Source organism: Colobus angolensis, unplaced genomic scaffold, assembly GCF_000951035.1.
Source record: "Colobus angolensis palliatus isolate OR3802 unplaced genomic scaffold, Cang.pa_1.0 Scaffold228, whole genome shotgun sequence".
Classification (NCBI taxonomy): Eukaryota; Metazoa; Chordata; class Mammalia; order Primates; family Cercopithecidae; genus Colobus; species Colobus angolensis.
Window position 1 is genome coordinate 536,335 of NW_012115466.1, and position 15,229 is coordinate 551,563.

General features: G+C 40.2%; 1 long non-coding RNA gene across 1 annotated transcript in view; it reads right to left on the reverse strand.

Moving 5' to 3' along the window:
• The window catches only part of LOC105513283, a 308,187-nt gene that overhangs the window by 133,559 nt on the left and 159,399 nt on the right, over positions 1 to 15,229 (reverse strand). The window lies entirely within an intron of this gene.

A 15,229-nucleotide genomic window follows, 5' to 3' on the forward strand; every position in this document is an offset into this window, starting at 1 on the left:
CCAATCACATAGTCAACTGGGCATTGATTATATTGTCTTGAACTTCCCATCAAGAGAGTCCAAAAAAGACAATTTTTCAAACTTCATCCAATCAAGCAATTTCTTTGCTCTGCTTTCTTACTCACCCTGTAAAAGCTTTTCCATCAACCACCTCTGCTGAAGCCCTGAACCACTTCCGGTCTAGAGCTGTCCAATTCATGAATTGCTATCTGCTCAAATAAACTCTCTAAAGGTTTAATGTGCTGAAGTTTCTCTTTTAACATTAATCTTCTATTTAACATTATTGTAAACTCCTTGAAGGTTACCACTATGGTAAAATGATTCTGAATCCTCCCACTCCTGATACCTCCTGGGAACAGTGCTGAAAATCCAACATTGAGTAAACCCCTTTCATTGGCAAATGGGCCCAGAGGGGCCAGCATGAGGGAGAGAGACTTGATAAAGCTCTCGTCGTCCTAAAGTTTAAAATGGAACAGGCAGAGCAACCTAAACAGCTCTGATACAGTTTGCCATGGTGAAACTATAGACAGTTCTGTATGAATTCAGGTAACAGGGAGATTAATTCACTTGACAGTATCTGACAAAAGATACTCAAAATGTGGCCCAAGAGCCAGCTCTCATTATTACTCCATACGAAATAAGTTCAGAAATTGAGAGTATTTATTTAGAAACTCTTATAGCAATTGACAAAGTAGAAATTCTGCCTGCTGAATCTAATAATAAAAAATTACAACTTGTGCTTTGTGCGTTGTATGTCTGTGAACAGATTGGGAATTTTCAAAAGAAAAGGAAAAAGGAAGGAAGAGAGAAAAGGAAATTGGCCTTTCTTCACAAAGAGTTGAGAAGAGTGGTCTTTGATGAATCAGGCTTGACCTAGTCCTTGCAGATGAGTAAGACTTCCACAGCTAACTATGTGAAAGAAGGGTGGAACAAGGACAGTCAGCAGCAACTATTCAGAATGGGGGATTCCAGGAACAAATGAAGACAAACACAACTTGTGCAGTCAGAAGATAGGAAGTGTGAGTATCCATGGGCGTGTGGGAGGAGAATTCAGCATTAGGGGATGACGCAAAGGCTGGGAGATTTTATTTCAACCTGAAGAGTTTGCATCTCATAGTGTTGGCAAGCAGAGAGCTATGAAAAGCTTTCGACTGGGAAGTGCTATAATAGAATATGCACATAGATAAAGGATGTTCAGTAGCTACTTGCTAATTGAACTATTGCACATTTGCTATTGGGGCTGTAAACTCAAAAGCTTAACTAGGCCAGGCAGGTTCCATGCATAGGAAGGCAAGGTTATCAATCTAGCAAGCACTTGCCTCATCTAATGGGCCACCTACTACTCAGATCTTCCCAGCTGTTTTCATCTGGAGATGCACACCCTGTGTGTCGCATCTCCAATTTTTCAAGAGAAGCTGAAAAGCTGGGTTTATATGGTAACGTCGAAATTACACATTAGCACTAACTTTAAAAATTTTTAGCCAAACGCAACAGGTCTACACGTTGGATTTGTTATCTAGACCCCAATTTGCATTAGCACTAATTTTAAAAATTGTTAGAAGATACTATGAATTACACATTATCACTAATGTTAAAGATTGTTAGAAGATTCTATGAAAGCCAAACATGTTGGATTTTTTTGTCCAGACCCCCAATTTGCATCTCTGTTTTAGCACAGAAAAAAGAGAGACCAGGTGTGGTGGCTCATGTCTGTAATCCCAGCACTTTGGGAGGCCAAGGTGGATGGATCACCTGAGGACAGGAGTTTGAGATCAGCCTGGCCAATATCACAAAATCCCGTCTCTACTAAAAATACTAAAATTAGCCTAATGTGGTGGCACACACCTGTAATCCCAGCTACTCGGGAGGCTGAGACAATGAGAATCACTTGAACTCAGGAGGCAGAGGTTGCAGTGAGCCAACATTGCACCACTGTACTCTAGCCCGAGTCATAGCGTGAGACTCTGTCTCAAAAAAAAAAAAAGAGAGAGGACGGTTACCTGTGTCAAAGTGATCAATTACTCTTTGTGTATTTTTTGGTCCCTAGAGCTTACAGAGATTATTTTTAATACTCATGATGTGATGTCTGCACTGTCCTGTGGTGCTCTGTTTTCAAGGATGATTGCTAGCATTACTGATTACTGCTGGTGTGTACTGATGTGCCCTAGTCTCGTATATACCTAAAGTTCCTTCTAACTTGGTTCAGCATCAAAAATTATGTGCAATTAAGTCATCCTTTATAGCTTTCCAGCCTGTACTTCCATTACTAAGGGGGAGAGCAGTGTGTGATGCTTATTGCCTTCATCCCTTAAAGCCAGAGCACTTGTCATTCCTGGACCAAAACTGGGTGTTTCCATCCAGCCTTCAGTAGAATAGTGCTTCATTCTGCCAGAGCATTTCACTATTCCCTTTTCTCTGAGGATTCTTGTGCAACTAATGTTGCCTGGGCTTGATTACAGCCAAGATAAAGGCAATATCGAGATGCAGCTTGTAGCCCCTTTAGGAAGCTTCCAAATTATGGGGCACTTAGAAAGGAAAAAGTTTTTCTTCCGATAGGTTTCAGAAAAGAAAAAAAGTTTGCCAGTAAATTTTAAATGTGTTTGTTAGAAAGAGTGGTGAGGGGTGAAGAGGAGAGGGAAATAAAAAGAATCAATAAAAACCCTCTTCCCAGCTGTTCATTCCACAGCCTGCATAAAGAATACACATCTTTTTGATTAAAGTGCAGCTTTCATGCCCTTCTCTGGCAGGCTGCCAAGCTGGCTTAAGGTGAGCTCTGCTATTTTAAGGTGGAATTGTTTGCATTTGACTTGAAAAGACTCATTATTCCATAGCTCACTTTTTCACACTGCTTCAGAGGGGAAGCAGCAATTTAAACCTGAAGAAACAATATGGAGGAAATGACCCTTGGCCCCTCAGGGAGGGTTTAAAAAACAAAAATCCAAATGACTTAATTCCACAGCTTTCACCATTCCCAGTGGCACTTCCTATGGTTCCCAGAAACTTCAATTTGACTTGATAGGGTTAAATGTCCATAGACAGTGACATCATAAATTCTCACAACAAAAGATTATTATTCCATTGTAAAAATCACTAAATCTTCAGATTTACTTAGTTTAGGTGGACTTTTTTGCTCATTTATCTTGTAAATGTATCCACTCAGAAATCCACGTAACTGCTCAGACTTTGAATTGATTCCAGCACAGGATAAACATTGTGGATTGCTAGCTGAGTTTTTTTTTTTTTTTTTTTTAAAGCCTGGTTGGTTTTATATATTTTTCATAAAATATCTTGGTCTTTTAGCCTGGAAAGTCATTGGTTCTGTGTCTGAAAAACAAATCCCTATGCACATACACAAGTATGGCCAAGCTGTGCCATTAACCCTAAAATATGGCTGCCTGTCTCCGCTCCTCTGCTGTTCCAAAACACTTAGCTGGGCTGGCTTCCTCTTAGCCAAGATGTGCTCCCTGCATTAGAATTGCCTGAGTTAATTATTGGATTTCTTAACCAACCCATCATAGAATTTGTTAGTCTCAAGTCTTTTTTAAAGTATTAATTATTGGTTGTCTTTGTGTGCCTGGAGTTTGTGAGGCACTTAGTATGATTTCTGACCACCTGTAAGCCAAAAATAAAACTGTAAGCCCCTCCAAGTGAATGTAGGGATTCCCTCTCTACCAAGAAAATTTCAAAGAAATCTGAAGAACGAGTTCAGGTCCTGACAGGAAGGAATCATTATGGTCTCTCCCTGTTGGAGTTTAGAGGCAGCTGACCAGCATTAACATTAAAATAGAACAGACATTTGTTTGTTTGTTTGTTTGTTTGTTTGTTTGTTTTGGAGACAGGATCTCACTCTGTCACCCAGGCTGGAATACAATGGCATGATCAGGGCTCACTGCAACCTCAACCTCCCAGTCTCAGATGATACTCCCACGTCAGCCTCCCACGTATCTGGGACTACAGGCACACACAATCATGCCCAGCTGTTTTGTATTTTTTGTAGAGACAAGGTTTTGCCATGGTGCCCAAGCTGTTCTCAAACTCCTGAACTCAAGCAATCCACCCACCTCAGCCTCCCAAAGTGTTGGGATACAGGTGTGAGCACTGAATCTTGGCCTGAAACCCAGCCAAGAACAGATTCTTTGTAGCAATAAGAGAGCAAATTCCAACCTGACTCTACTATAATATCACATGACAGATAAGGAAGGATATCAAAATATTTTACCCCAAAATATATTTCTTTGCCATATTTTAAAATGGTCCCACAAAGCCATTTTTTGTGGAGGAACTTTTGCATCTGTAAAGAATCTCTGTTAACATAACTAGATCTTTCCTCTTCCCAGCCCTCCCAACCCTGAAGAGATTAACTGAGAGTCAAGTACCTTTTAAAGCTCTAAATAGGAAACATTTGCCATCTATTGTCTCTAAGGGCAGCGACCTCTGAGACATCTTCTATTAATAAGAACTTTGGTCTCCACAACCCCTTATCTTAACCCAGATACTTCTTTTTATTGGTTCCAAGTCTTTAGATAATAACTAACTCTTTCAACCAATTGCCAATCAGAAAATCTTTGAATCTACCTATAACCTGTAAGCTCCACTCCACCACACCCCAAGGCATCCCCCACCACCCCCTATGCCACCCCCACCTCACTTCCACTTTGAGTTGTCTCGCCTTTCCAGACTAAGCCCATGTATCCCTCACATTATATTGATTGATGTCTTATATCCCCCTAAAATGTGTAAAATCAAGCTGAAGCCTAACTATTTTGGGCACATGTTCTCAGCACCTTGTGAAACTGTGCCTTAGGTGATGGTCACTCACATTTGGCTGAGAATGACCCTCTTCAAAGATTTTACAGAGTTTGACTCTTTTCATCAATTCTTTTCATCAACACACCTTTTAGCAAGACGGCGTCTCGTAGATATAAAGCAGGAATTTTAAGTTTATCTTTTCCCTACTTTTCCAAATCTCACTGTGGTTTTGTTATTATTAGCACTTGGAACTGGTATTTGAATTTTTCCCCATTGCGCTGTAATAATGCACAACAGTCTGTGTGTATCTGGTACAGAATGATTGTTTTCCAGAAACAGAGAGAGGTTTCTTTGTCTTGTGATATAAAGAAAATATAGTCATAAATTAAAATGTCTGTGCTATTGTTAATTTTTTAAAACTATAGAACAAAACAATTCTACACACAGTAGATGGGAAATGAAATGGAATACTTTTCCTCACCTAGATTAGGTGATTTCACTTTTCCCATTCTATTTTCTGTCACTTCTCTCAAGTTGTGAAGTCTCTTTTAAAAAATAATTTTTTAAATAAATAAACAGTTTGAATCTAACACATGCAAGGAAAGGCCTTAATAAAACTGCTCACAACACACTCGTGGAAATCACTGAGTTGTAGAGACAGTTCTAGAAAACATTTCTGCAAGGCAGTGGAATAACTTACTTTCTTCAAAAGGCTCAGTCAAGTCCTTTTAGCTCTCAGAAGAGTACAAGCTACTTCAGTTAAAAGATGAGAAGAGAGTCACTGATGGCTTTAGGCAGAAACCTTCCTATGTCAGTACCTGGAAAGGGTCGCCCTGGGCCCAGGTGTGGCCTCAGCTTAAGTACACACATTATGTCAGTAAATATCATCGATTTTTAGTGTTAGTTCCCATTTGAGAATTAAAGCAAAGGTCATGAGTTTTCTTCCTGTGTAAATATATATACATCCATGCATCACCCAAAAAGCCCTTTCCTGAACCCCACTACCCAATTTTTAAGTTTGCCCAGAGGTGATGTGTCTCTGGAGCTAGATTCATGCAAAGCAAACCCGAAGTCTGATTTACTAAGCCAGAATGCCAATTTACTCATTTAGAACTGGCTACATGGCTTGGCCCAGGAGTTAGGCCAACTGTCTGCACATTCCCTTTTGGTAGGTAGAGCTACACAGAAAATCAAATTACAGATCCGAAGACTTCCTGGTGATTTTAGAAATAGAACAGAGGAGGTGGATGTTATCATGCATTACCAGTCTGATCAATTTCTCTTCTCCATTCCAAGGATATTTGTGTCTACCTTCCAACCTCAGAGTCCCCTCTCCCCTAGTCGTCGTTTGTCAAATTCCAGTATACAGAAGGGAGGGGCTCAGAAGATAAGTCTGTCTGTCACTTGTATAAAATTATTAAGCCAAACAAGTTAAATGCAACTGAAGGTGTGGCAGATTTGGGGACCATTCCAATCATTTCTTCTTCAGCATGTATTCATTTTGAGGATTTCAGAATTACTTTATCAGTAATGAGTACACATTTCTTCTGCAGCTGGCTATAAATGGAATGCTTTTAGTTTGCATTTCAAAGAGAGAACTCAGCCTGAGTTTTCCTGTAAGTCTTCTGAGCTCATCTTGGTTGGTAATTATCAGCTACCATGCATCAACTATAGAGTTGACCCCAGTGCTTATTTGCTGTAATACAGGGCAACCATGGCACAGATCATCTAAAGCAGCTGTTTAAATACATGTATGGTATTTTCCAAGGATATCTGCTTCTTGGGTTTTTTCTTAGATTATTGTTTCATTGTGTTTGCCTTTGGAGCCCAGGAACACATTAAGCGAGAAAGAAGAATACAGTATTTTCCACTTGCTGCTTCATCAAAAACTATCTCAGTCTCTCTCTCTCTCTCTCTCTCCATCCCCCCCACCCCACCTCCTCTCCGTCTTTCAGTAAATGTCATTCAAAGCTAAGAATCTGGAAATTCTTCTTCAGCCTATCAGCTACCACAGCAGAAATCTCAATCTCTGTTGGTAAGACTTCAAATTTTCTCCTAAATTATGCTAATGAGACCATTTGCACAATGATTTTTTTACAAAAGGAAACAGGCTTGACCTGTGCTCTTTTCCTTGTGAGGAACCAGGTAAAGTAAGGCAAGGAATTTTTCTAAGTGTATAGAACAAAATGACAAACATGAGGGTTGTGGGAAAGGCAAAGGCTAACACAGAGCCAGAGAAGCTGATACCAAGCAGTTTAGCAGAGCACCAGGGCCGGACAGTAGAACTTCAATATAGAGCTGAACAGAAGTTGGAGCAGGGACCAAGGTTAAAGCAGGAAAAGAGATGATAGGAGGATTTCTAGAGGTAAGGCACCAACTTACCTGGCTGATGAAGTCATCTTTTTAAAAGGGTTAGGATGATGTGAACAAAGTCAAACTATGATTCAGAATAGCAAATAGGAAGCATTTCATGAAAGCTGTGTGAGAGTAGCAACAGGTCAAGCAAAGCATCTCGATGTGATCCAAGCATCACAGGAAACAGGAGTAGCTTTATCTCCATGGGGCTAAGTATAAAGATGCTATCTGGCTCCTTTCTCAACGAGTTGCCTCAGTTGAGGCATCACAAAAATCAGCACAAGATACTCCAGGGATACTCATTATCTTCAGGTCTCCTGATGAGTTAGATTTCCTCAGAGTAAGTGAATGGAAATAAAACGTAAGACAATCCAGGATTCATAAAAGCTTCACCTTGGCAGAACTCCTGAGGGTCTAATCTTCCAGGATTCTGATTTGCTCTGTTTTCCTTTGAAACTAAATAGAAACCTCCAACAGGCCCTTCTCTCTGCTTCCAAAACATGTTGAAGTTTGTCAAGAGTTTAGCTTATATTTTGGACAAAATGGCACCACTTAAGTTAATGTTTTTTAGTAAGTACTGATTAAAGATATACTCAAGAGATTTGTATTTGTATTTTCTTTCTTCAGAAGGGAAAAACTTCTTCTAAAGATGAACACAAATTCTACAAGAAATATTTTCCATTAAACTGTGTTGTGGTTCTTGGCCGGGCACAGTGGCTCACACCTGTAATCCCAGCACTTTGGGAGGTTGAGGCAGGCGGATCACCTGAGGTCAGGAGTTTGAGACCAACCTGGCCAACATGGTGAAACCCCGTCTCTACTAAAAATACAAAAATTAGCTGGGCGTGGTGGCGGGCACCTGTAATCCCAGCTACTCGGGAGGCTGAGGCAGGAGAATCGCTTGAACCTGAGAAGGGCAGGTTGCAGTGAGCCGAAATGGCACCATTGCACTCTATTCTGGGCGACAAGAGCAAGACTCCGTCTCAAAAAATATATAAATAAAATAAACTATGGTGTAGTTCTTATTTTGTGGACTCCCAGAGAAGTTAAATGTTTCTCCACCAAAACCCCAGTTAACAGTAGGCCAGGAACAATGCTTAACTGCTAATACAACGTTGAAGCACTACTAGCTAAACAACACTAACAGACCCAAATCATAAAACTTTCCTACTAAACATTACATAGAAAATATTGTCATCTTTTCTTTTAATTGCATTCAACAGAGAGCTAATTCATCAATTGCATTAACAGATATTTAATGACTTGGGAAGAAGCTGAGCGATCTTAACACTGGTGGCACAAAAGCTATGTTGAAACTGTAAGTTGTTAGGTATCTCTGCAGCAGTAAATCAGTATATTTACTGGAGAAGAGCTTTGGGGAAGAGCCATCCTTTCACTTGTTTTTTTTTCCAAACCTGCTAATTCCAAACAGAACTTTAAATTTACAACTGACAGCTTCCATTTCCTTTAAGGAATTGGGCAATTACTATTTGTCTTAGTCCATTTGGGCTGCTATAACAAAATACCTTAGACTGGGTACATTATAAACAACAGAAATTTATTTCTTACAATTCTAGAGGCTGGGAAGTCCAAGATCAAGGTAACAGCAGATTCAGTCTCTGGTGGGGGCTCATTCCTCATAGATGGGGCCTGGTTGCTGTGTCCTCACATGGTAAAAGGGGCAAACAAGCTCCCTCAGACCTCTTTTATAAGGGCATTAATCCCATTCAAGAGGGCTCCATCCTCATGATCTAACCACTTCCCAGATGTTCCATCTCCCAACACTGGGGATTAAGTTTCAACATATGAATTTTTGGAAAAACATGAACATTCAGATCATAGCACTATTGCAACCTGTGATTTTTAAACATGAAAACAGAGCTGATGCCTTTACAGAGCCTGAAAGTTTCCCATGTCTTAATCTGGATAGTGGTCACGTAAAGTTAGGATTTGGGCAAATTGCTAGATATATAGATAATCAATTAAATGACATGATGACATATAAGCCAAGTGCTAGGGAACTACAGATAACAAGAGCTGTAAGTGTTTAGAGAAGGAAGACAACCCTATCCAAGGACAAGGTAGGAGGAGGTTTTATAGGAGGTGAGATTTGAGCTGGCGTTAAAAGGCGGGTAACACTCAGACTAGAAGAGAGAAGAGACCATTGCTCAAAGGAGACATTCACTGTGCCCAGAAGTATGGAGGGGAAATGACATAGGAGCCAGTAAATATATATAGTAGACACAGGAAGAATATTTCTTTGACTTTCATCAAAATAGCACTTTATTTACATATTCTTCACTTTTATTAGGTCCCCAGCCTCCAGCAAGCTAAGCTAAATTGTAGTATGTAACCATTTCAAGTCAATTATTCTGAAGAAATCTCTTTTGTCATATGACCTGCCTTTTTTCTTTCTTTTTTTTTTTTTTTGAGACAGAGTCTCACTCTGTGCCCCAGGTTGGAGTGCAGTGGCGTGATCTTGGCTCACTGCAGCCTCCGCCTCCCGGGTTCAAGCGATTCTCCTGCCTCAGCCTCCCGAGTAGCTGGGACTACAGATGTGCACCACCACGCCTGGCTAATTTTTGTACTTTTAGTAGAGACCAGGTTTCACTATGTTGGCCAGGATGGTCTCAATCTGCTGACCCCGTGATCCACCTGCCTTGGCCTCCCAATGTGCTGGGATTACAGGACCTGTCTTTTTTCATTAGGATTGCAAACAAAACAAACAACAAAAATCTCTGGTATTTGGAGCATCCCACCGGAATTTCCATGACATGACATTATCTCAGGTAATCTCCCAAAATTGAGACTCTGCAGCACTCCTTTTTCAATGAACCTTAGACAATCATTTATTTTCCACTTAATTGGTTTAGTCCATGGAGCCTGCACTTCACTAGAAAACCATTTGGGAGAAGAAGAGGTATTCATTCAAAATATCTTGGTTCATTGAGCCAATTAAGAATCAGAAAGGAGCCTGGGCACAGTGTCTCACGCCTTTAATCCCAGCACTTTGGGAGGCTGACGTGGGTGGATCACTTGAGGCCAGGAGTTCAAAACCAGCCTGGCCAACATGGTGTAACCCCATCTCTACTGAAAAAAACCAAAAATCAGCCGGGCGTGGTAGTGCGTGACTGTAATCCCAGTCACGCAGGAGGCTGAGGCAGGAGAATCACTTGAACACGGGAGGCAGTGATTGCAGTGAACCGGGTCTTACAACAGAGCAAGACTCCCTCTCAAAAAAAAAAAAAAAATTCAGAAAAGATAGCCGCCTTTATTCTCACTGTTGCTTTACAATCTTTTGTCTTAGGTAAGTCAAATTTAAAGGTAGTCTCTGGCACAGGAGTGTGATATTCTTGTCTCTGTTTACTTCAAACATTGTTTAAACTACTCCTGTGGACTAAAATAACCTTAGCCAGCCCTACATATGACTTCTAGGAGAGTTTATTATATCCTTCATGGAAATTTTCCTTTTTTTTTTCAGTATCATGGAAATGATAAGATCATGACAGGAAGACTGAGTACCTGAAATGTAGTAGTAATGAGTGGAACTAAACTTAAAGTTTAGATTAGTTGAACTAAGTTAAGTTTACAGAAGAGAGAAGTTGCTGACAGCCAAGAAAAAAACTATGTAAAATCAACCACTTCCCCACATTTTGAAATGTAAATACATTTAACACCCAGAGAGGTGCAGGGGAATCTAGCTATTTTGGGCTATTCTGAGCAAGGACAGCTGTATGTTCTGAAACATATGGCTCCACATTTGTGAAAGGGAAAGGGGTGAGGGAAGAAACCACAGAATGGCATATTTGAGTTGGTCATTTTGAGATTCCTTAGAAGTTCTGACACAAAAAAATGATTCCCTAATACTCAGTCAGCATGACAAGTATCAGTCATTGGGGAGCATTCTGTCAACTGGTATTTGAATTGGAATATGTGGAGATGAGGTTCTTTCTACACAACAGGACCGGTTTAGTTCCCCCCAATCAGCAGGACAATTCCCCCACCTCATTTTGTCCCTGTTTATGTACTCGGGGGAAGGGGTTATGGAAGGGGGTGGATCACTCTCTGTATATGACATGAGTTCTTTCAAGGTAGCTAGGAGCCAAAGGACTTGCTTTTCTGGTTTTCTCATTGTTTCCAGTGCCAACAAGGCTCCCTGGAACCTCCAAGCTATGATATGATTATGCTCATTTCCAAGGGCAAATAGGACCAGCCCTCCAGACACTCCAACTTCAAAACTATTTTTATTAAGGATTTTCTCCACTTACCTGGGAGTGGTTAGGTTTTGGAGCTTTGTGGAGGTATTTCCTCTCACATTCCTACCATCCTGGCATACAACTGTTGGACACCAGCCTGTTTCACATCCTCCTTCCTCCTTTTCTTATCGCTCCCTGAGGTGCAATTTATCCTCCCCTCTATCCCCCACCATCTGGACCAGACTTTCTGCCTCTGTGAACCTAATTACTTCTCTGATTCTCTTGAACTACCTCTTCCCTTTTGCCTGTGACTCATAACCTTTTATTAACAAACAATTTTTTCTTTGCTCTTACAATGTTCCCGGCTCAGTTTTTCTTTTCTGCATTCTGTTAAGTGCACACTGACAAGTGAATACCAAAGTATTTTATGTTACTACCCACCCCAACACACACACACACACACACACACACACACTTAGTAAACCTTTTCTTAACCTCACTGGGGTCACTATGCAAGTAATATTTACAATGCCAGAGATTGAAGCCTCAAATACCCAGCTGAAAAATCTTTAAATTTCAGAAGACAAATGAAAAGAGAAACATAAATGAGTAACATGACAATCTGACAATGAAAAAACCAAAGAAGAACAGAGATCTGAATATAAAATGGCTAATATTAAAGAGTAAGAGTACATATGAATGAGATAATAAGGAAAGGGAAAAATAGTTTCTCAAAAGGGGCAGATGTATTGTTCTGATTTCTAGATCGTAACAGGGACCCAGCAAAGGAGAGGGTATCAAGAATTCTTCACTTTGAGTTGTCTGTCAACCAAGGCATTCTGGTGGCAAATCACTTAATCTCTCCTTATGTCTCCCTCCACTTCAGTATCTATAAAACTATATGTAATAAATCTAAACTATGGCTCATGTGCAGTCTAAGGAGTACTTGATTCAAGATTATTCAGGCTGATACTAATGCTCCAGGTTATTTCTGCTATGATTGATATTGTCAGAAAAGCCCAGAAAGGGTTTAGAAATATTTGATGATGAGAGTTGGAGCCAGGGAGGGATTGCAGAGGAGTCTTTGCATCTTTGACTTGGAGACTTCAAAAAAATACACTCAGGCTGGGTACAGTGTCTTACACCTGTAATCCCAACACTTCAGGAGGCAGAGGCAGGTAGATCACTTGAGGTCAGGAGTTTGAGACCAGCCTGGCCAACATGGCAAAACTCCATCACTACTAAGAGTACAAAAAAAAATAGCTGGGCATGGTGGCACACGCCTGTAATCCCAGCTACTTGGGAAACTGAGGCACGAGAATTGCTTGAACCCAGGAGGTGGAGGTTGTCATGAGCTGAGATCATGCCACTGCACTCCAGCCTGGGCAAGAGAGTGAGACTCTGTCTAAAAATAATAATAATAATAATACTCTCAAAGGGACACCACCAGAGGATTGTATCAGCAAGATTTATTCTCAGAGATGACTGACGGATTCCCCATCTATCTGGGAGTGGTTACATTTTGCAGCTGTGTGGAAGTGTTTCCTCCTACATTCTTATTGTCCAGGCAGGTTCATTCTGAAAAGCAGCTTACTGACAGGGGTGTGTGCTGGCTGCAATAGAGGAACAATGATTGTTAATTAAGAAGAGGACCCAATAACAAGAAATCACAAGCTCCTAGGTACCAAAAACTTGCCTGACTACTTACCTTGGCAATGCCTTTAGGCCCTTCAGCCAGTTCTGCCTGTCAGACCTCAGAGAGCTGCTCTAATTGGTACTGAAAAGTTTGAGAAATCATGCTACAACAAAATGGCTACTATTTCCTAGAGAGAGTTGCAACATGAGGAATTATCATTTGAAAATTCATTCAAGGTTTTTGAGCAATTCATCTAAAGACATCTCCAGTGAAAAATGTGTCCACATTTTCATAGGTGATATAATATGAAATACTTTTCATTTGTACAGTACTTTCAGGTTGTGTGTGAGCCACATATATTCTCTCATTTGCTCCTCCTCTGCCCTCCTTCCACCCCAACAACACTATGAGGTTGCCACTATTATCCACAGTTTACAGATGAGAAATCTGAGGCCCAGATACATTGGTTCATCTGGGTCCCTGTCATAAAGTTCTTAAGAAACCTAGCTAGAACTTAATCTCAGATTTTCTGACTCCAACTTTACTGTTCCTTCTTTTATCTTATTGCTGCTTAAGAAGATAAAAATGTATCAATTTAGGAAAAAAATAAGAGTTAAGAAAAAAAATAAAAGCAAGGCAGTGCATGTTTGGTGCTTGCATAGAATTCCTGATTTGTGATATTAAAAGTAAGCTGATTGATTTCTCCAAATTATGATGACTATTTCTAGACATATACTTGGTTTCTCAAAAGGATTAGCTAATTCCACTAAAAAAGTCTCCTAAGCAAGTGTTTCAGAAACATTTTTAGTCACTTGACACTCATTGATTGAACCAAACTCTGGACACACCAGCCAATATATAAAAATATTATGAAAATGAATTGGATAGGGGGAGGAAAACACAACCACAGATTGGCAAGACAAACACCGAATCTTTATAATACATAACACTGGGAGGTGGTGGATGATGGTTGATTTTGCTTCTTAGTTGGACTTATCTGAATTTTTCAAATGACTGACAACAACTATGCATGACTTCTGTAATTAGGAAGGAAGTTATACGTTTGTATCTATTATAAGAATAATGCTATGTTAGATGAATGAACTATAAAATTGCAATTAAGACCAAGAAATCACAACAACATACATTAGTAATAGAAGAAACCATCCTGAGACACCTCTCCCTAAATCTCTTGTAAATCATTAGGGGGCCTTACCCTCCAGATCATTATTAAAGGTAATTGTTCTAGAGGATTCTGAGGGAATAACACAGTCTATACTTACTCCCTTCCCCAACCCAGTGCAAACAACATCCAAATTTAAACATATTTTTAAATCTTGCTTGATTGTGTTGTTCATTCAAACTCAGTATTTTAGAAACGTATTCACTTGAGATAGAAATATAAGCAGCCTGGATGTCAGGGGATTTGTTACAGGAGCACTGCCTGCCAGGAGGAATGGAATCGTGAAGGGTGGTAGGTAGAGCAGGCACGGGGTGGTATGTAAGCTTGTGCAGAAAGGAAATAATGAAGAGTATAGGCTTTGCCCAAATGTATGTTGTTTCTGAAGTCTTCCTGATGTCTAACCTCTGAGGGCACACCTACATGGAGCATCCCCGGACCGCCATCCCCACCCTTTCTTCCTCTTGCTCCATTTTTTCCCACTACCCTTTCCACTTCTGCCCCTTGCTTCTATCACAGCTTCACTTGTTAAGGTTCATATATGAAGATCTATTGTGTCATTTTAAAGATTTGTAAAGGCCCACGTTGCTAAAACACAAAACGAGCAAGAACTGACTTGTACTATGTCTCTTTCCTCAGAAAAGGGAGTGGCTTGGGAAAAAAAAATCCACAGAGTAGTTTCCAGTATCACTACATTCTGGAAGTCGAGCTAGAGGAAACAAGTTGGAGGCTTACTGAATAGCCCTCACCGACAATGCTTTCTGGGACCAAAATGAATAGCACTTTTTGTTTCATTTTGCTTCTACCTTACTTTATAATAACCATATGAAGTAGATTTTTCAATATACTCTCTGCTTTTACATTCTGTCGTCAGCTCACTTCCTCCCTCCCCTCTGCTCCTACCAGTTGGGGAAAAGTCTTTTCTACATGATTATTGGCAAAGTGTTCCCACAGTCATTAACTGAATCCTATTTCCCATAATACCCAGAGTACAAATTATTTTACATATCCAGTTGCAAAACAGATAGCCCTGAATTTGTTTTTAAGACACTCATGTTATACAGCTCAACTATTATGGATGGAAGAAATCCAGTCTTCAGCATTATATATTGG